Genomic DNA, 22,678 nt, shown 5'->3' on the forward strand with positions numbered 1-22,678 from the left:
GGCTACCTGCATCATCGATCACTAACCTTTATAGATAAAAGCAATTTCAAAGGCCATCTACCCCCTAATGCTATAGATGAGGAGACTGAGACCCTGAGATATTAAAAGATTTACCCAGGAAAACAGCTGTATTAATTTGTCAGGGTAGCCATAACAAAGTTTCAGAAACTGGGTGGGTTAAACAATAGGACTTTACTGTCCCACAGTTCTGGAGATGGAGCATCTGTAAGTCAAAGGATTGGCAGGATTGGTTCCTTCTGAGGCTGTAAGGAAAGAATGTGTTCCAGGGCTCTCTCTTTGGCTTGTAGATGGCCATCTTCTCCCTGTGTCTCTTCACATTATCCTCCCTCTTTGCGTGTTTGTATTCAAATTTCCTCTTCTTATAAGGACACCAGTCATACTGGATTAGGGCTTACTCTAATGACCTTATTTTAACTTGATTGCCCCTGTAAAGACGCTCTCTTCTAAAGAAGATCACATTCTGAAGTACTGAGGGTTAGGACTTCAACATATGAATTTTTTGTTGGACACAGTCCAACCCCTAAGCACATTGACTGTCTGAAAACTGACTAGAATCTTGGTCCTCTGATGCTCTTGTTCATTTTTTCCCTATTACACTACTGTGCCTTTTAATGTTCTTGTTCACGTTGCTGCTGAAACCATTCCCTCTTTTACAGAACTAAGAGACAGGGATGTGGTTAAAACCTGAACTTTCCTCAGACACTTCAAATGATTCCATTTAGGGGAATGTAAGGCCAAAGTAAATTTAGAGAAGTTATGATCCTTATTAATATAACCTGAACATACTCCTCTTGGGGATAAAGATAAACAATGATTTTTTTATTATCACATGGCTGTTAATGTTGAACCTTTAGAGTTAGACACAGAATTCTCTCAGACTTATTTTATGAACTGCAGTTTATATTATTAAATTGTGATGATACATGAGTTTGCTCAGTTATTCTCTTCTTTGACTTGGCTTTCTCTACCCCTGAAAAATAGCCTACCAGGGAAAGGAGCTTTTCTTTCTGGATGTCCTACAGACGAAGCTTTGGCAGAACCATTGTCAATCCAGGGATTTAATTCTCCTGAAATCATGTTGTCAGTTCAGGGATGCTTGAAGCATATGAAGTTTAGGAGACAATAGAATCAGTGCCAGATATTTAGGGATATGTTTGCATATAGGTAGGCAGGATATTTTTATGTGGTACCAAGTGGTCTTTTCAGAAAAGTCGATCTAGACAAGACAAATAAGTTTTTAATTCATGTCAGGTCACTGAGACCAATGTGGCCTATCTCTCTCACATCAACCAAAATTTCTTGGATTAAAGGTTGGAACAGAAGAAAACTAATAGGGTATTAAATTCTCCAATAATGACTTCATTCTTCCCATTATCACATGGCCTAATATGCTTATTTTCAAGGAGGGGAACCTAATGCTGAGAGAAATAACATGATTAGTCCAAGAACACAGTATACTCCCCCCCATACAGCAATGTACTTCTGCCCAGTATAGCAGCTGTAATGCAGGACTTGGTTGCCATGTACTAAGTGGCAGTTTGAACTATCTAGCAATATTTACTAGGGAACACCTAAGTTTGGGCCTTACCTACTAAACCAAGTCACAGAGTATGTCTCTTGGTACTTAGAGGTAGGAGGTTTTAGGATGTACCCCTGTACTCCTCCCCACCAGCAGTGTCTCCCAAAGCTCATCTGTTAGATCATCAGCCTTTCATATATGTCAAGAAAAAAACTTTCATTAAGTGATTAAACAAATTTGGAAAATGCCACATACTGCATCCCTTTCTTAGATATTCATCACGCATGTTAGAATATTGACAGCTTTGCAATGTCTGGCAATGAAAAAGCCATTTAACTTTCTTTAACCAGGTGTTTCCAAAAGTTATCTGACAGAACCATTTGTTCATATAAAACCAGTAAATTGCAAGCAACACATTTTGAGAAACCCTGTCTAAAATTTGCATAAGTCGGGGAAAGATATACATTCACAAATAATTTAGATCAGGTTCAGATATGACAGAGCAAGAGATCTATGGAGATATCCTTATAGAACAGGTGAGTGATAATCCTTATAATCTGCCCCAAAATATTTCTTGTGGCTATTAGCAGGGCTGGGAATCCTAAGCTGGGCTGGGCAAACTTTTCACATTACAGTCTTTCCTCATTGTGGGGGTGTGGATGACTGTGTGAGGGGGTGTGGATGACTGTGTGAGGGGGTGTGGATGACTGTGTGAATGTATTTATGTTTGACCTAGATAATCAGGTGGTTTAGAAAAGAAATAGAGCACTGGGCTAATGATCGGAAGGTAAGGTGTGTTTTGGCCTTTATCATGGACTTGTGATGTGACATCTCAGCAGTCCCAGTGCTCCATAGTTAGTGTGGATGCTGTTGTACAACCTCCATCCTTCTGTGCAACACAGACCTTTAGTGTCCAAAGGCCTCTCTGTTCACTTGGGAACTCAGCAAATGCTGTCTGAAGGTGAAAGGGAAAAGGGGGATGTCGTCGGGCTGATGACATAATGTCTACAATGTTCTGGTCACCTCAGGAGAAGCAGAGGGTTTGGTGTAAAGGGCCCTGCTGTTCCTGAGGGACGTGTGAATGACTGTCTGACACCCTATATAAACCCTGCAGCACAGCCTGATTGGGCCACACAGAATGTTTGTAGTTAGACGCTCCTATAAAAAAGACCCTTTGGTTTCAAACAACAGAAACCACCTTGAACTTGCTTCAGGAAAAGAAGATACTTTTAGGGTAGTAAAATACTTCAGCATCTGATAAAGTTTAAAGAATTTAAACAACCACATCTCAAAGTTCAGAAACACAGTGGTTCAGGGGATCTGCCTTTTTCTCTGTGTCTGTGTCTCAGCTGTAATTCTTGGCAAAGAGAATTGTATCGGCCCAATTATTGGTCAAATCCCCACTCTAGTTCATTTAGCTATAGCATAGCTAATGGCCATGTCTCTCTCATTTTTCCTGTTAGAATCCCAGTTTGTTCAGGAGAGTGTGACAATAGCTTGATCTCAGGGAAGATACATTCCCACTCCAGTCCCAGAGGATGAATTGTGATAGTCTAAACCAGTCATAGTAATCCCATTTTTCTTTGTCAGTAATTGGTTGAGAGTGGCATTGTGACCCAATTCTAATGTAGGAGTTATAAATAGAAGTTAGTTGGATATGATTCTGAGAAAGCTTTTGTCTTTCCTATAAAAAGGAACAACAGATTTACCAAGCATGGCTCTGTCTCCTTGTGCTTTTCTCCTTCTCTGGAATGCAGGCATGATGCCTGGTGATTCAGCAGCCATCTTGTAACCATGATGTGACAAGAATGAGAGGAAAGCTGTGTGCTAGGAATAGAGGGCGCAAAGGAGAAAGCCCAGGTCCCTGTGTGGCTGAATTGCCACGCTGACACTGGACAGCATCCCTCCTGATTTGTTCTTATTTGAGAAAAATGAAAACCTATGTTTTGACATCACAGTGTACTTTAATAGGTTGTTGTTATTGTTGACTTTATCTGCAACCAAAAACATTCCTAAGTGAGAAAATTATATAGTAAAAACGGGTGCCAGGAGAAAACTCCTATGGCTCAGAGAATGATTCTCAGATCTTTAATGGGATAGAAGAAGAGGGGATGGCACCTACAATAGTTAGATATTCAAAAGTATCTACCAAGCCACCCTGGAGTCTTGAAATCTCGCCACTGCTTTAGAGCATAGAGAGAAACCCTGTTCATGCCACTGCACACCTGTCCTAGATAGAATTAACTAACTAATTCTAGAGATATTTATTGACTCTGCATTATCTGCTTGACATTTTTCTAGGTGCTGAGGATTGATTGGTGAAGACAGAGAGGGTCTTGGTTCTAATTGAGCTCACATTCTAAAAGAGAAAATAGAAAATAAACATGAAAAACAAATGAATGGGATCACTTCAGAAATTGAAAAGGTCTATAAGAAATACAAAACAGGGTGTGTGATAGAGGGTTGGGGAGGTTGTGACCATGGAAGGCCTAAGAAAGTGATATTTGAAGTGAAACTTGAGTTGCAGAAGGGAGCCAGCTGTGCAAGGCTGAGGACCAAGTATTTCAGGAGGGAACGGCTAAGGCAGAAATGAGCGTGGCCTGCTGGAGACCGAGAATGAACTGTTAATGGGTTCCCACTGCACAGGGCCTGGGGAGGCTACCCATGCTCATCTCATGGTAATGTGCCAGCAACTCAGCCTACTGGCATCATGATGAATCTCCAGGCTGCTAACCGGGCTTCATGTTGCATAGGTGAACTGTTCTGCCACCTGCTTGAGGCTGGCAGAGCCCAGGGGGTGAGACCACTGGGGGTGGTCTATGTAGTGGACTCTCTGACCAGAATGACCAATCCCCTGTGTGTTCTTTCCCTTTGAGAATGGATCCATCATTCCCAGCTGCAGCTCCTACGTTCTCCAGGAGACTAACTTCCCTTGGAATGGGGTCAGCCCTGCTCTGGAGGGACTGGGAGAGCATTCAGCTAGCATACAGATGCTACAGGACCACGCTCCAGTTGCCCCCTCAAGTTATGACTGCCCCTGTTGACATTGTCTAGTGCTTGAGAGTCCCCTGTGTAGAGACCGTGCAGAGAGGCAGGAAGCCTGCAAGGGCCCTGGGCTGGTCACACCTGACATCAGTTTCAAGTTACATATCAGTGAAGCAGTCACATGAGATCACAAGGCTAGAAGATCCCTCAAAGGTCACAATGTCCTGCATTCCTCGTGTGTCTGGCTTTACCCAGAACAAAAGTGTCAGAATGCTACCATCCCCCCATCTAACAGGTTGCCTGTGAAATGGGATATCCGCTCACCTCTGGTAGACAATCCAGTTTTCTTTTTCTCTAACACTTGTACTTGCTGGCCATTGGAAGCACTATAATTATAATAGATGTTAGATTTCTTGTGTGAGTGATGGGGTGTGAGGAATGTGATTGTTCCCCTTAGAAGAGTAAGGTTGCCTAGAAGTACCCCCACCTGCCATTTAGAAATCCTGGGTTTGGTTTTCCTATCCCTGGAACACAAAACCACAAAATACCAAAGTTGGAGGCAACCTTGGTGATTAATATCCCTCCTCTTACAGATGAAAAAAAAAAAAAAGGAACATGACCTGACCAAGGTTAATAATACTACAAAGGAAGGCTCTTTGGGATTCACATGGCCCTGTCATAGGTGTGTATAGAATTTGGTTGTAATGTGCCCTTTGATTTATAGGACAAAGAAAAAAAATCCTTGCATGTCAACAATATGTGCCATCAAAGTTCTCCATGCCTCTGTCTGGTTTGATTCTCACCATCCTATGTAGTGGGCATTATTTTTTCTCATTTTACACACAAGAAAAACAAGGCCCAGAAAGGTTAAGTCCATTCAGTTAGTAAGTGGCAATCCCAAGCTCCGGCGTCAATCTTCTGCCTTGTATTCAATATCATTTCCAAGTCCATCTCCACTTTGATTCTCTGGGGATTGAGGGTATAGCGGAAATTAGCCGTAACTTGGGTAGGGCAAGATATATAGGAGCTCTGAAAAGTCTCTACCCTATTCTGGAGGCAGATATTGTGGGTTGCTAGAAATTCTAAAGAAAGGATTCTGACTTTTAGTGACTCACCTTCATTGGCATGTAAATACTTCCCTTTCAGAACCACTGTAGCTGGAGCGAGGGCCTCATGGCCGCTAACATAATTTGGTGCTGTCATCTCAGCAGCTGCCTCTCCTTATCTTAAATACCACCTCCCAGGATAGTGTGGCACTGAAAAGCTCAAGCTGTTAGAATCTGCTGGCTACTCCGGTTCCTGGTTCTGTCGCTTTAGATGACCTGAGCGATATTATTTAAACTTCCTGTATCTCAGTTTTTCCATCTATAAAAGGGAGCTAGTTATAGTACCTTCCTGAGAAGGTAAAGACTAAACGAGGTAAAAAACTTAGGAGAGTAAAGTGCTCAATAAATACTAGTTGCTGCTGCATTTGCTCGAGACAACCGAAGGAATTCTGTCACAGAACTGAGTTTTCACCAGGAGCACAAAAGAAATCTGTTCATAGTTCATGGACTCGGTGGGCATGCCGGGGTGAGAGGTATCCAAAAGGCAGAATCACATACAGTTTACTTCTTCTTTTTTTTTTTTTTTCAGACGGAATTTCGCTGTTGTTGCCCAGGCTGGAGTGCAATGGCGTGATTTCGGCTCACGGCTACCTCTGCCTCCCGGGTTGAAGCTATTCTCCTGCCTCAGCCTCCCAAGTAGCTGGGATTACAGGTATGCACCACCATGCCCGGCTAATTTTGTATTTTTTCGTAGAGACGGGGTTTCTCCATGCTGGTCAGGCTGGTCTCAAACTCCCGACTTCAGGTGATCCGCCCGACTTGACCTCCCAAAGTGCTGGGATTACAGGTGTGAGCCACCGCACCTGGCCCAGTTTACTTAACTCCGGGGAGTGATTGCTCTGGACCTTATACGACAAGGGTTATCTTCATTTTCTGCCAGTATCACCCCTCTGCCCCCACCCCCCTCAACAAAGCAGAAGGCTTTAACTCAACCACCTGAAAAGCTAAAGCTGACCTGGAAGTTATGATTATGTATTTATTTAGTCTGAAAGAAGGAACAGAAGTAAGAGCCTTTTATATAACTTGAAGAGTGTAAAGGAGCCAATGATAAAAACCACTGCCCTGAACTTTTCCAAAGCACCATAAATCTCTCTGTTATGATTCTCCAGTTGTTGCCAAGGTATCATTTGTGTTTTTGTTTTTGTCTTCAGATAGACGAAAACAAACGTTAACGAACTTCCTTCTGTTAGTTTGTGTATCTGTGATCAAAGGCCATAAAAATGCTACTCTTTCAAGTTACTCCCATCATTTAAAATACACCTGATGCTTATTTTGTGGTTTCTCAGTAATATTCTGATTTTAATTTGATTGCTTTTTATGTTTGTCTATTTTCCCATTCAAAGCTGTGTTTCCTCCCTTCCCTCCCTTTTGTGTTGCTCTCTGTCTCTGCTGATATTTTTTGCATGTTTAGATCATCTCTCTAGTGACCTTTCAGTGGCTTAGCATTTTGTTGCAATGCACAAGTGAAGTCGGGAAACAGAGCCAAGTGACAAACTGTGAAGTAACAGCTGAGCCTTCACAAAGCAAATGTGCTTTGTGCACTTTCTTGCCAGAGCAGATGTGGCCTCGGTGGACTGTAGGGAGCGTCATCTCTCAGGTAAAAATCAGTTACTAAGATTAGGACAAAATGATGCAAATCCTTTCATTTGCAAACAGATCATGAACTGGCAGCCATGTGGAAAGAAGACTAGACTGCGAATCACTTAGGATCCCGCCCTCGGTTTAGTCCAGAATACTCTGCCAATCAGCTTTTTGGCCGCAGGTGAGTGATTTTAAAAAACGTTCAATGTGCAAATGCATAACATGAACTCACGTAGTTCATGGACACAGGTGACATAGGAAGTTAATCAACAAAAAAACAGAATGAAATAACAAAACTCTGTGTCCCAACACCCAGTCTGAGGCAATCCTAACATTTTGATGGGTTTGACTTATACATAGTTGAAGTTCTTTGCAGACTTCTTAATCCCATTTCCCTTTCTTCCATCCAGAGATAAACACTATCTTGCATGTACGTGCTTTCAGACCTTTTCTGCATGCACATGCACCTTTCCACAACATGTACTGTCATTTTGCATGTTTCAAAAATTTAAACAAATGGAAGCACACCACACATATTCTACCATTTGTTTGTTATCTAATTTAGCATAAGATTTCAACAATTTAGCTCTAGTTCATTCATTTGAACTGCTTTGTTTCATGAACAGACCACTATATATTTATCTGTTCTTCTGTTGAACACTTAGATTGCTTTTAATTTTACACAATTATAAACAATGTTTCAGTGAGTGTTCTTGTACATTTCCTTGTCCTAACATACAAAAGCTTCTCTACAATAACATTTTTCAAAATGTTTTGTCCACACATTTACATGGAAACCCAGCACATACATGTGCTACATTTATGTATATGTATGCATATATGGAACGAAAGTTTCTCAGAATAGTATTTATCTTTATTTTCTACTTAATTCTAATTCTGTTTATTTTATTTTATTTTGAGACAGTGTCTTGCTCTGTCGCCCAGGCTGGAATGCAGTGGCGCAATGTCAGCCCACTGCAACCTCCGCCTCTCAGGTTCAAGCCATTCTCCTACCTCAGCCTCCTGAATAGCTGGGATTACAGACACATGCCACCATGCCCAGCTAATTTTTGTATTTTTAGTAGAGACAGGGTTTCACCACGTTGGCCAGGCTGATCTTGAACTCCTGACCATAAGTGATCCGCCCACCTTGGCTTCCCAAAGTGTTGGGATTACAGGCGTGAGCCACTGCTCCTGGCCAATTAATTTATTTGTTTTTGAGATAGTGTCTTGCTCTGTCACCTGGGCTGGTGTGCAGTGGTGCAATCATGGCTCGCTGAAGCCTCAATCTCCAAGGTTCAAGTGATCCTCCCACCACAGCCTCCTGAGTAGCTGGGACTACCAGTGTGTGCCACCACGCACAGCTAATTTTTTTTTTTTTTTAATTTATGAGATTTCACCACATTGCCCATGGTAGTCTCAAATTCCTGGGCTCAAGCAATCCACACGCCTCAGCCTTCCAAAATGCTGGGATTACAGCTGTGAGCCACCACACTTAACCTCTAATTCAGTTTAACCTGGACTATTTCATACACCATTGTAATTTAGGAAAGAGTGTTATGACCCAGTGATGCATGTCCACTGAGAAGTTGAAAAACAGTTCTGGGATACATACATAGACGTGGACCTGCTGGATCATAGGTTGTGCCCATTTTCAAACTGATAAGTTTGTCTACGTTAGTCCATTTTATGCATTTAAATGGATATTTATATTTAGCTAGCGTTCCATGTGTTTCTAGAAGGAGACTTTCCAGGTTATTTAGTTTGCTGGAAATGGAAGTCCTGTGGTAAGCTTTCTGGGATTCAACTTTTCATCTGTCACAAGAAGCCACACACAAAATACGTAGTGGACCCTTCCATATTTTGCAGGCTCCTTTCTCTGCAGCCCTGGGGAGAGTTTTGGGGGTCTGCCACAGTGTGGGTAAGTTGTGGGGTAGAGGTAGAAACAGGGAATGGGAGAGAATGAGTAGGTGGAGTTCTGGGTCTTTTACCACAGTCCCTACCCAAGGAGCTCCGTTTTATTATTGATCCATTCTGTTTCCATTAGATCGAATTGGCAAAAGGGTTGTATAGCTTAAAAATATTCTTAAATGATGGGTTTAGATGTCCTCCAAGGCTCTTTCCAGATCTAAACAAATGGAAGTAATTTTTAAGTCTCTGGACCATTTAACATTGCGGCCAGAATTAAAGAGTTTGATGGCTTATGGTATTAAGTTTCGTGAGTAAGGTCTAGGCAAACAGTGTTTGTTTATCTGAGTGTCAGCGTGCTCTTCCTGCCACATAGAACCTGGCTTGGATGGGATGCTTTTGGCATCCTGGAAGGCAAGGAGTTAGGTGCGCCCTCGGGCTGGAGTTGCCCCTTTGAGGGCAGCCGTTTCTGTTCTGTCCTATGGCTTTCATCTGCAGGAGGCTGCTTTAAAAAACTACTTTGTTTTCCTTGTGTTTGTTTAATTCTGTGAATAAGGCTCTAATATAAATTTTTCTGAAATCCATTTCAGCCCAGCACACTGTTCCACATGCTTGTGATAAAGCTCATTTGCTCAGCAGGGTACTCGGTTAAACCTTTATATTCATAGGGATGACATTTTATTATCATTTTAATGAAAATATTTGCTTCCGCCTGGGTTTATTTTTGCCTTCCCAATATAGGAAAAGCATTAAAAAAAAAAAAAAACCCACCAAAAATGGGTTAGTAACTTGGTAGTAAAGCGAATTAGGGGTGGGCATATGTTAATTAATTTCTATAGGATCATGGACCTCTTTTCTAATAAATACCCCTGCCTTCTCCACCTCCCCTGAGCCTAGATCACTGCTTCCTCCCAGACTCTAGTCCCTCCCTTCAATTTGTCCTGCTTGTATTTCATCTTCTTTAATCACTGTTTTCATCACATCACTCCCACGCTCAGAAACCCTTAAGGGATCTTTATTTCCCACCACATCAAATCTAAACTCAGCTGCCTGTTTTGAAGGCTTCTAATCTGTTCTTTCCTTACTTTATTTCCCTTGCCAGATGTGGCTCTGGTTCCTGTGGTTTAGAGATAATGGGATTTTTGTACACCAAAAAAAAAAAAAAAAAAAAAAATTAAGATCTGCATCATTTTTCTTAGGCACAGTTCAGCCCAGTTCCCTTAAACAAAAGCACATGTCAACAATTATTTCTTGCCTCCCCCACAGGCCATGTGAGGGAGACTGCGGGGTCCTTCAGGCGGCAGGAAGAGGAAAGCAGTTTATGCACTGCTGTTTCTCACTATTTGGGGAGAAGATGAGGACCTGAGAAACGTGACTTTAGTCACTGGAGTGGTTTGTGAAACGCTCTGCCATTTTGACCCGACAGTCAGAATGCAAATATAGAAGGAGAGTATGAAAGATATTAAATATCAAGCCAGAAATGTCTGGCTCAGAAATCTATAAAGAAGTAGGTCCTGCATAAGGGAAAACTCAGCAGATCAACAAGCTCTGGAAAAGATATTGTAGGAGTTGGTGAATGAAATTTAAGAGAAGTCTTCCATGTTGGAGAGGGCTTTTAATTTATGTGGAGTAGCTTATTTTCAACTTTTTGTTTATTGTGGTGAGTAAGTGTACATGTAATTAATGTTATTTACTTTCTTTTTCCCTATTTCAATAAGGTGTGGCTCTTCCACTTAGTAGCTGTATAATTTTGGGGAATGTTTCGTCTTTCATAAAATGGATATAATAATGGTATATGGTATATAGGGTCATTGTGAGGGCTAAATGAGATAATATATTTAAAAAACATAGAAGATCATTCAAGAAAAAACATTATCTGTCATTTCTGTCATCATAATTGTTGTAAATATGCATAAGCTGCTCTCCATTTGAGCAGCTGCTGAAAGTCTACCTTCTCTCAAAGTACCTTCAGGTCAGTTCAGTTCAGCAAGCATTTCATGAGCCCTGCATATATGTAAGGCACTGAAGATACACTGATGATATCACACATAGAACACTGACTAGCCCTTAAGCAGCATACTTACTAGAAGGAAAGGCAAACCCAGAAATTGATTATTTCAGTATAAGGCTGTGCTGTCCAGCATAGTCACCAGCAGCCACAGGTAGCTACTGAGCACTGAGAATGTGATTAGTCTGAATTGAGATGTGCTCTTTATGTAAACACACATTGGATTTTAACAAGTTATTATGATAAAATAATGTAAAATATCTAATTAATCGTTTTAACATGGTGTCGATTACCTGTCAAAATGTTAATTAGATCAGTTAGGTATCGAGTTAAATAAAATACACAATTAAAATTAATTTCACCTGTTTCTTTTGATTTTTTTAAAAATGTGGCTACTGGACATTTTACATTTATGTGGCTCCTGTTATATATCCTTCCTTTTTTATTTTGAGACAGAGTTTCACTCTGTCGCTCAGGCTAGAGTGCTGTGGCACGATCTTGGCTCACTGCAACCTCTGCCTCCCAGGTTCAAGTGATTCTCCTGCCTTAGCCTCCTGAGTAGTTGGGACTACAGGCACACATCATCATGCCTGCATAATTTTTTTGTATTTATGGTAGAGATGGTGTTTCACCATGTTGTTCAGGCTGGTCTCAAACTCCTGACCTCAAATGATCTGCCCACCTCGGCCTCCCAAAGTGCTGGGATTACTGCACCCAGTGGCTCCTGTTCTATTTCTGTTGAATATAACTGGTCTTATATGACACAGTGGAGGTTAAAACAGGGTACAGGGGGAACTCAGAGGAGCAGCAGGTCATGCAGCCTGTCCTCCTGCCCAGGAGAGCAGGTGAAGCCTATGCTGAGTATTAAAGGATGAGCAGAAGTTGTCCAGGCAGAGCCAGGTCTAAAGGGCCCTCCAGATGAAGGTAACAGGAAAGGCATGAAAGACATGATATTTCTAGACACTGGAAGCATTTGGTTCTTCATAAAGCATTATGAGTTACAGACTGGCAGAAGATGAAGCTGCAAGAGAAGTGAAGCCTGGTCTTGCAATTCTTTAACATCCAGCTGCCATTAAATGCTCTGGTCCTTGACTTATACATGAGGTCTGGTTATTTTTCCACTATTTATTTCTTTGACGTTTTGGACTATCAGCTGCCGAAAGTTGGAGGTTTACGTCCATGAGGATAGACTTTCTTAGAGGATAGGACTGATGTATGCACACTTGCTGGTTGGCAGGCAAAATGTCATTTTTCCTCTGTAGATAACCCTAAAGAGTAGATGGGCAGCCTACAATTGCTGCCAGGAGATGAGTAAGAATGATGAATGAGAATCATAGGAAGGTGAGAGCCCTTCACACGGTCTGAATCATTGGGCCCAAGGAGACTGTACGTGGCTGCATTCACATCTATTTACCTGTCAATGGATTTCGGTGGAATCCCTCTCCTCCCAAATTCTCACTAATAAGCAATGTAGTCATTCATCAGATTACATTAGTTTGGAAGCTCATTATTCTATTCCAAACCACCCACAGGTCTTCTGCCTTTAATGAATTATGTATTCAGTGGGGATTTGGTAGGTCATGTGAGATTAGGTGAAAGAGGGAGTAGCAACAGGAGAACCCAAGAACTCAAGTGGATGGAGAGGCTACAGTTAGAAGACCTCTTCCACATCTGCTTTTCACTCTTTAATGTGCATATAAGTCACGTTCTTTGGAATTGTAGATTCTGATGAATTAGATGTAAGGATGGGGCAACAATCTGCATTTCTTTCAAGTTCCCAGGTGATGTCAGTGCTGCCAGTCATGGACTGCACTTTGAGTTGCCAGGTCTTAGAGACCTCGTGTCTACTACAGTCTCTTACCAAGGCTGGAATCTACATTGCAACAGCCCTAATGAGTCATTAGAAGCCCCTGCTGGAAGACCTCTGTTGTGTTTCACCTCCTCTGCCTTTGTGGAATGAGTCTTATTGTTGGAACAGTTTGTCTTGTCCCTAGAAGCTATCTGGGCAATTTCTGTACATTGGTTCTTGTTCTATTTTTAGAACTGCTAAGAATAAGTCTAATAATACCTCTTTCTCTTGACGGTCATTTGGAAATTTGAAGAAAATTTTTTATATTCCCCTTAACCCTTCTTTTCAGGGGACTAAATCTACTCATCAACTTAGCTGTTAATCACAGAACTCCCTGGCATTTCCCAGGAATCATGTCCCTTAAGTGCCCCTCTTCTAACTGAGCACAATGTTCCAAGCTTTCTCCAAACATGAAAGAATAAAATGGGCTTGTTACTTATCTAGCTGTTGATTCCCTACTTCTGCCAGAGAATCCTCAAGCATCTTGGTTGTTTGGCAGCCACATTACACCTCAGATTCAGAATGAAATTAGTTGATAAGAAAAAGCCCAGTTTGCCGGGCGCGGTGGCTCACACTTGTAATCCCAGCACTTTGGGAGGCCGAGGCGGGCGGATCACGAGGTCAGGAGATCGAGATCATCCTGGCTAACACAGTGAAACCCCGTCTCTACTAAAAATACAAAAAATTAGCCGGGCGAGGCAGCGGGCGCCTGTAGTCCCAGCTACTCGGAGAGGCTGAGGCAGGAGAATGGCGTGGACCCGGGAGGCGGAGCTTGCAGTGAGCCGAGATTGCGCCACTGCACTCCAGCCTGGGCGACAGAGCGAGACTCCGTCTCAAAAAAAAAAAAAAAAAAAAAAAAAGAAAAGCCCAGTTATTTTCTCACTGGTTGCCATAGACTCATCTAGCATTGTGGAGATAATTTCTTTTAAAAGAAGGTGTGGTATTTTTTCATTATGAAATATTTAGAAATTTAGAAATTATGAGCAAGCAAAATTACCACTTAATGTGTTGAAATATAAAAATCAATTTTTTTCTAAGCATAGGCATGATTGATTGCACTGATTATTGATTACATTTTATAAGGGCTTTGAACAATCTTTTGTGAACATGTTTCAAACAACATCATTTTTATTAGCTAGATGATATTTAATCACAGTGAAATTTTTGCAATTTATTCAACCAGTTTCCTATTTTTGGACATTCATGTTGTCTCTGATTGTTTTTTGTTATTAATCAATGCATTTGTAAACACCAGGTACCTAAATTTTATATACATTTTTGAAAATTGTAGATTCCTATAAGTGAAATTACTGTGTTAAAAGACAGGATAATTAAGGTTTTTGAGCTTATTAGTATAATCAGTCATATTGTCCTTTAGGAAAGTTTTAATAATAGAATGCATTATCACTAACAGTAATTTAACAGTACCAATCTGCACCCACATTCATTAAAAAACACCTTTGACACTTTGATGAACAAAAACAAATGAAGTTCCATTGCTTTATTTTGCATTTTAATAACTAGTAAGATTGAAGATTTTAAAATTTGTCTGTTGCCATTTAAATTTCTTCTTTGAGGGAATAAACTTTTCTATCAGAACATTTTTATTTTTCTTAATGATTTATAATAGTTATTTAAGTGCAAAGGCTATTAATCCCAAATAATTTTCCCAATGCATGATTTTCTTTTTAGTTTTTTATTTCATTATGATTGGAATGTGTTCCGGATTATGTCTCCTATCAGATTATTCTTTTTTAAACATTGTTTTTTTTTTAATTTTTGTGAGTACATAGTAGATGTATATATTTATGAGGTACATGAGATATTTTGGTACAGGCATGCAATGTGTCAAAGACACATCATGGAGGCTTGAGTATCCATCCCCTCAAGCATTTATCCTTTGTGTTACAAACAATCCAATTATACTCTTTAAGTTTTTTTAAAATGTACAGTTAAATTATTGTTGACTACAGTCCCCCTGTTGTGCTATCAGATACTAGGTTTTATTCATTCTTTCTAACTACTTTTTCTTGTACCCATTAACCATGCCCACCTTCCCCCAGATCCCTCACTACCCTTCCCAGTCTCTGGTTAACCATCCTATTCTCCATCTCCATGAGTTTAATTGCTTTGATTTTGAGATTCCACTATTAGATTATTCTTGATTTTAGGAAAGTTATATATTTTGTGTAATAAATTGGTACAAAAGTACTTGCGCTTTCTGCCATAATGGCAAAAATACAAAAGTAATTTGGTTTCTGCCACAATGACAAAAACACAATTACTTTTGCACCAACCTAATATGTATTACCTAACGGTGAGCTTGCTAAACATTCATATTCATGTAAATAGTTTTTAAATCTAATATTTGAATCCCATCTTTTTTTTTTTTTTTTTTTTTGAGGCGGATTCCTACTCTGTTGCCCAGGCTGGAGTGCAGTGGTACGATCTGAGCTCGCTGAAAGCTCTGTCTCCCAGGTTCGCACCATTCTCCTGCCTCAGCCTCCCGAGTAGCTGGGGCTGCAGGCACCCGCCACCACGCCTGGCTAATTTTTTTTGTATTTTTAGTAGAGACGGGGTTTCACTGTGTTAGCCAGGATGGTCTCGATCTCCTGACCTCGTGATTCACCCACCTCGGCCTCCCAAAGTGCTGGGATTACAGGCGTGAGCCACCGCGCCCAGCCCATCCTTTTTTCTTGTCTTGTTGCATTAGTTAGCAGTTCCAGAACGATGCTAAACAATAGTGGTGATAATGGGCATCTTGATTTGTTCCTGAGTTTAATAGGAATAGCTTAGTGTTTTATTATTAAGCGTGATACTGGCTTTTTGGTTTAGTTATCAAAGTAAATACATATTTGTTAAAGAAATATCCATTTATTCTGACATTTTCACAATTTAAAAAATCAACAGTAGATGCTGAATTTTATTGAAAAAAATCTTTCAGCATCTGTTTATGTGAATGTGGTGTTTCTGTCTCTTTCTGTCTCTCAACAATTTTAAACTTAGAGGAAAGTTGTGAGTACAGTACAAAAAAACCTGTTTTTTTCTGAACAATTTGACAGTATGTTTTAAGATTTCATAGAGACTAGAAGTAGATTAGTGTTGCCTAGAGATTAGGGGGTGTTGGGAGAGGAACTAGAGAGTGACGGCCATTGGGTATGGGAATTCTATTTGGAGGGATGAGAATATTCTTCAATTAGATGGTGTGGATTCCTGCTTATCTCTGCGAAGATACCAATAAATTTTAAACTGTATACTTTGAAAGGGTGACTTTTCTGTGATATAAGTTTTATTTCAATAAATCTGTTATTCAAAAATAAGAATTGTATATTGCATTTAGTTGTCCTATCTGTCTCCTTCAATATGAAGCAATTGTTCACCCTTTTCTTAACTTTATTGGCCTTGACACTTTTAAAAATCACATGCCCGTTGTTGTATAAATGGATCTTCAATTTCTGTTTGTCTAATATTTCCTCATTATTAGATTCAGGTTCTGCATTTTGGCCCAGATATCACAGGATGGATACAGTGTTCTTCTCATTGTATCTTACCAAGTGGTTTATGATTTAGGTTTATCCCATTACTGGTGATGTTCAATTTGCTTGCTTAAGATGTTATCTGTCAGGTTTCTGTCCCATAAAGTTAATTTTTCCCCTTTGAAATCATTTTGTTTTGTGGAAAGTTACTTTGAGATTGTATAAATGTCCCACTTTTCTTCAAACATTTGTTCATTTATATTGGTATGAATTCATACTTTCGTATTTAATTTGTCAGGTTATGATCCATTATTGAAATTATCTATTTTAGCGTTCAAATTATCCTTGATTTGGCCAGTGGGAGCACCTTCAAACTGGTTTCTGTGTCCTTGTGGTATGTCCCCTTCATTCTTTGAGCACTTCCTTATTTTCTGGTAAAAGAAGATGCTCCTCCAGGTTTATCTTGTACTCTGCCTACCCCGGCCCTAGAATCATCTATTTTTTCCAAAGAGCCCTGGTCTTTTCAATAGAGATGATATTTAGAAACGACAATTTAATGTCTAAGGTATGCTCACTGTTCTTTAGGTGTCATTGCTTCCAGGCCCCTCCTACTGGACTAAGCTAAAGAATAGATACAGGTTTATGTGTACACACTCATGTGTAGGTGATTTTCTATATTACATATCTAACCACCTATTGTTTGTCTATCCATCCTTCAATATATTTAAAAATGCCTTAATGTTGGTACTTTAATACAACTCTATGTGCCTATATTAGTTTTCTCCCTTTCCCTTATTTGTAACTCTTCTCTGAGAGTAAGAAACTCAACTTCCATGTTCCTTTAGATAGGTACTTATGTGATCAAAGCCTTATACAAAACCAATTTTCTATCCACCACCAATGTCCTATACCCTGCACAGGCCCTTCTCACACCACTCATGTTCCAACATGCTCCCTTTCCCCACCAACTCCTTCTTGGAGCTAGCTAATGACTTTTGGGCTGAGTTGTTCAGAAAGGGAAGAGGGGTGGGAGGAAAAAGGTGTTTTTCTCTTTTGCCTTATAATTTAGTGAATTATACGAATAGGTTTCTCTAATATTGATTCAGCCTTGGACTTTGTAATGTGCTGTGCTTTGATTTTTTTTCTACTCTTTTGTTTAAGATGTCTGGATAATTTATTTTGCTGACCTGAAAAAGATTTGGAATGCTAGAAATTTTCTTAGACATTTTCTTAATTCATTCTCTTTGACTTCTACAGGAAGAATACAAGGCTTCTCTTGACTTCCTTGCATTTTTCTAGTGCCTTCGCTTCTGGAAATGCCACCAGAATGAAAGCTGCATTTTCTGTGGTAGAAATTATTGATATGTCTCAGAAGCAAGGAATCATGGAGTATCTACTTTCCAGCAGTGATGTATATTTCTTGCAAAAGCCACATCATTATTTATAATACATTAATGAGTTTTTTCACATAAACAGGACAGAGATTTCTAACATTTCCTGGGATTTCACAAAAAAGGAAAAGAAAGAAAAAAGAATTCAACCAAATATTCATTTGTTAGCCCAGCATTGGAAATCACCAGTCTTAAAGAACGATTGCAGAATCAACCAGTACCAATACTGCTATCCTTCATCATCTTCATATTCAGCCTTAACCAATAGAATTTCTTGGAGCCCACAAAATGTTAATTGAAAAGATAAGTCTGCTTTGGCAAACATCTATATTTTACGCAGAGATGGAATTTGGGGAACTGCCATGTAGACATCTATCATTCTATAAATCATGATTATTGTCAGTGACCTGAAACCTGGAGCAGGTTTTAAGGGTTAAATAATGTCCACAGTTTTACTCTTCAGACTGTCTTGGTCCCCTATCTGATCATTGTCACACTGTGTTGGCTCTTTTAGGCCTAAGTGCCTGAGTTGCTTATATTTGTCTGGGTAGTTGGTTAATTTTGGAGGCAGCCATCTTGCAGGTATGATTTTCTTCCTTTATAGATGACAAACCCTGAATGACTATCCTTTTCATGTTTCATTTTACATGCTTTGTCCTCTATCTCCCACCAACCCTCCCACCATTTTTGTTTAAATAATATATTATTCATTCTATATGTAGATTCTTCCAAAAAGATTGACATATGCCTATGTGTGCTCATGTGCACATGCATACACACAAATACTTATAGTACATTTATGCTTCCGGATATATTCTTTTATTTTCTTGACTCAATTATTCCATTTACTGACTCAGTTATTCCAGGAATCCTGGAAAAAGGGAAGGGTGAGGGAGAAAGGATGCTCCTTTCTGGTTATAAGGTTTAAATGTATTATAGCATGATCAGTTGACCATTGGGAAACTGTGCTCTCAGTGAATTGCATGTTTCAACTATGTCATTGGCTCTGGGGACTCAGACAGAGGGTAGTTATTCAAATAAAGAAATGTCTGTAAACAAACAACAAATAGGAGTTGAATTTGGAAGTATTCTCATTCCTAAAACCAAGAGGTCACATTCATCGCAAGAGGGCATCCACTGGAATGCTGGCTGAACTTATGATTAGAGCATTCATTCATTTATTTAACAGATATTTATTGAGAGGCTTTCATGTGCTGGACACTGTCCTAGGTGCTGGAGATACGTTAACAAGCAAAGGCAAGCATGGTTCTTGCTGGTAAATGTTTAACAGCTGGCTTTACAAAAACAAAAACTCTGATTTCTGGTATTTGTCCATTTCTGTGGTGTAAATACTCCCACTACAGCGAATTTCAAGCTATCGATGTTCTACAGTGTAAGAAGATATGGATGTATTAAGCAAATGTGAGCCAGCATGAGCTGGCTTCAGCACACTTCTGGTCCTTGCTGTCCAAGAGCTTACAGTGAAATTGGGAAGACATACATTTAAAATATTACTTTAGTAAAAGTGCAACTTCAAACTATGACGGGGCTGTGAAGAAGGGAAGTGTGGCATTATGATAGACTGTAATAAATGAATATAAACTAGTTTGTGAAATTATTGGAAGTATTCACTGGAAAACTGATATTTAAGTTGAGAGCTGAAGGTGCAAAAGATTACTCATGGAAAGGAGGAGCATTTCAGATAGAAGTTATAGCTCATGCAAAGGCTCTGTGGTGGGAGAAAGCTTCATGTATTTGAAGAAAATAAAAGAAGGCTTTGTGGCTGAACAGTGAGAGGAAAAGTAGCATGTGCTGAGTTTGAAGGGGTAGGCATGAACCATTCTTGGCTTATAAGCTATGAGAAAAATGTGAATTTTTATCCCAAAAGCAGAGGTTATCTATTGAATAGTTTTAAGCCTGGGATTAAAATGATGAAATTGTGTTTTGAAAATATCACTCTAGCTACAGCACAGAGAAAAGATTGGAGTTGACCTGGATGGAAAGCTGGGAGGCAATGAATAGTCTATTACAGTAGTCTATGTAAGAGATGCTCGTAAATTGGCCTAGGGTGTTGGCAATAAAAATGCAGAGAAGGGGAAAGATTTCAGAGATATTTATGACTCTAAATTAAGATGAGTTAATAAGGCTTAGTGTCTAATAATATGTTGCCAAGTCCTGAGTTTGCATAACTGGCTGGGTAGTAATGCCAGAGAGAAAGTATGAGAACACCACTGGATGTGTGTATGCATGTGTACACATGCAGCAGGGGGAAATCAGAAGTTTTGGGCATAATGAGTTTGGATAATCTTTGAGACATCTAAGTGGATGTGTCAAACAGGTTAGATATATAGGCCTAGAATTCAGAGTAGAGGTCCAGCCTAGAGTCTACATTTTGGAGTAATTTTTATGTAAAAGAAAATTGAAGAATCCTGTGTCATTAACCCTACTCTTTGGGCGGCAGACATCTTCCAAGCACATATCACATGGCTTAAATTTTCTTTTCTGGGATTCTTTTTCATTTGTGTAAGGGGATAGTAATGCATCTAGGCAACTCAATAAGATTTGGGGAGTACTGAATTTATTTTCTGAACTATTTTTCTTTAAAGATTTGTATTCACTTAATAGGCAGTATATTAACTAGAGTAGTGCACACAAACTGGTTAGCATAGTGCCTGGCCCATAGTAAGAACTCAGAAAATGGTCTCTTCATTCTCCTCCCCCACTGCCACTGCCTCCTCCTCTCCTCCTCCTCCTCCTCCTCCTCGTCCTCCTCCTCCTGCTTCTTCTTATCTTGATATTTGGATTATAATTACTTAATTTTTATTATCAATAGGCTTGCTTTATCAATGTATCAAAAAGAAACTCATAATATTTAGGGGAAAATGTCTAAGATATATACTTAAGGTGTGTATGTCTGTGTGTGTGTGTTTTGTGTTTGTGTGTGTGCAAAGGTGTAGATAAGTAGAAAAGGCTTGGAAAGGATACATACTAGATTTGATGAAATTACCTCTGAAAGATGTAGAATTGGGGGGTTAGGAAACAAACAGGGCTTTTTTTAACTAAAAATCTGTAAAATTTGAATTTTCATGAGTATGCATTCTTTTTATAATTCTTTGGAAAATGAATTTACATTGCATAAGTTGAACAAACATAGCTCTCACATGATGCTGGTCAAGCAGTGACCAAACACATAGTGGATGCAGGGCAGCTCTGAGAGTGAGGTGCTGCCATGTATGAATTATTGCAGATAGAATCGCTGTGAAATGATTGTTGAATTGTTTTCCTGGTAAAAAGTTACTTAAATGGTAGAGAAGATAAAACAAAATCAAGACACTTGATATGTATTTCAGTTGCTACGCAACAAACCACCCAATACAGTAATTTAAAACAACAATATTTATTTTGCTCGCAGGTTTGCGATTTGCCTAGGGGCACATTTTGTCTTTGCTCCATATGACATCAGATGAAGTGACCAGAAGGCTAAAGGGTGAAATCATCTTCAGGAGCACTCGTTCATGTGTCTGGTGGTTGGTACAGGCTGTTGGCTGGAACCACCATGTGGTTGTGGCTATATAGAACATCTACATGTGGCTGTTCCATGTGGCTGTTTGTCTGCATCATAATATGGTGGCTAAGTTCCAAAGGCAGGTGTCCCAAGAGAGCCCAGTGGAAGCTGTATCAACTTTATATTTTATTTTTATTTCTTTTTTTTTGAGACGGAGTCTTGCTCCGTCACCAAGGGTGGAGTGCAGTGGCACCATCTTGGCTTATGGCAATCTCCGCCTGCAAGCAAATTCTCCTACCTTAGCCACCAGAGTAGCTGGGACTACAGATGCATGCCGCCATGCCCAGCTAATTTTTTGTATTTTAGTAGAGACAGGGTTTCACCGTGTTGCCCAGGCTGGTCTCAAACTCCTGAACTTAGGCAAGCCACCCTCCTTAGCCTACCAAAGTGCTAGGATTACAGGCATGAGCCACCACACCCTGCCTACTTATTTATTTAGAGACAATTTCTTCCTATGTTGCTCAGGCCAGCCTCAAATTCCTGAGCTCAAGTGATCCTTCTGCCTTATCCTTCCCAGTGGCTGGGACAACAAGTGCATGCCACCATGCTTGGGTTAGACAACTTTTATGATCTATTCTTGGAAGTCACACAGCATCATTTCCTCCACATTCTCTCAGCAAAGGTAGTCACAATGCATCACCCAGATCCAAGGAGAGAAAAAATAGATTCTACTTCTTGATGAACAAGTAACAAGTCCTGGAAGAGCATGTGGAATCAGAAATATTAATGTGACCATTTTTGGAAAATGCGAATAGCCAAAATAAGTCCTCCTTTCCAGTGTTATCTGTGCCACAATTTTGCAGTGCAAATATAAAAAATTATCCAGATTCTCTTAGTTGCCATAGCTGAATGTGAGAATTGCAACTCTACTGCAAAACCACATTCATAAATTGTGAGAGCTGTATTTTTACATAATAAGCCAAATAATTTTAGTCATGGAGTATTATCTTTCCCATGCTTAGCACAGCTATGATTTTAAAATTAATTTCTCAGTACACTGTCAAATTTATTTTAACCTAAAAGGCAAATTGACACATTCCAGGCATAGTGAAAGTCTACTTTTGCTTGGTCTGACCCAGGAAGCCGGTAGGTTTCTGTTATTTGTTTTTGTTTCTAAGCTTACTCCTCAAATGCAAACAAAGATAAAGCACAGAAAGGAAATTCATGAAAATGAATGTTTGCAATGGAATTTCAAATTGTTCTCTTCAGTGCACATTAGTGTCCTTCCTGTGTACCAGCTATGCTTTTTACAGGCTGTGTGGAACTTAC

The 22,678-nt window shown here is 39.8% G+C and overlaps 1 long non-coding RNA gene across 1 annotated transcript in view; it reads left to right on the plus strand.

The window, feature by feature from the left end:
* LOC134731471 (uncharacterized) overlaps positions 1-22,678 on the plus strand; it is an 83,504-nt gene that overhangs the window by 6,399 nt on the left and 54,427 nt on the right. The window contains exons 3-4 of the long non-coding RNA XR_010113777.1: positions 6,161-6,283; positions 7,288-7,393. This is a non-coding gene — a long non-coding RNA (uncharacterized lncRNA). The remainder of the gene's footprint in view (positions 1-6,160; positions 6,284-7,287; positions 7,394-22,678) is intronic.

Source organism: Symphalangus syndactylus, chromosome 9, assembly GCF_028878055.3.
Source record: "Symphalangus syndactylus isolate Jambi chromosome 9, NHGRI_mSymSyn1-v2.1_pri, whole genome shotgun sequence".
Lineage (NCBI taxonomy): Eukaryota > Metazoa > Chordata > Mammalia > Primates > Hylobatidae > Symphalangus > Symphalangus syndactylus.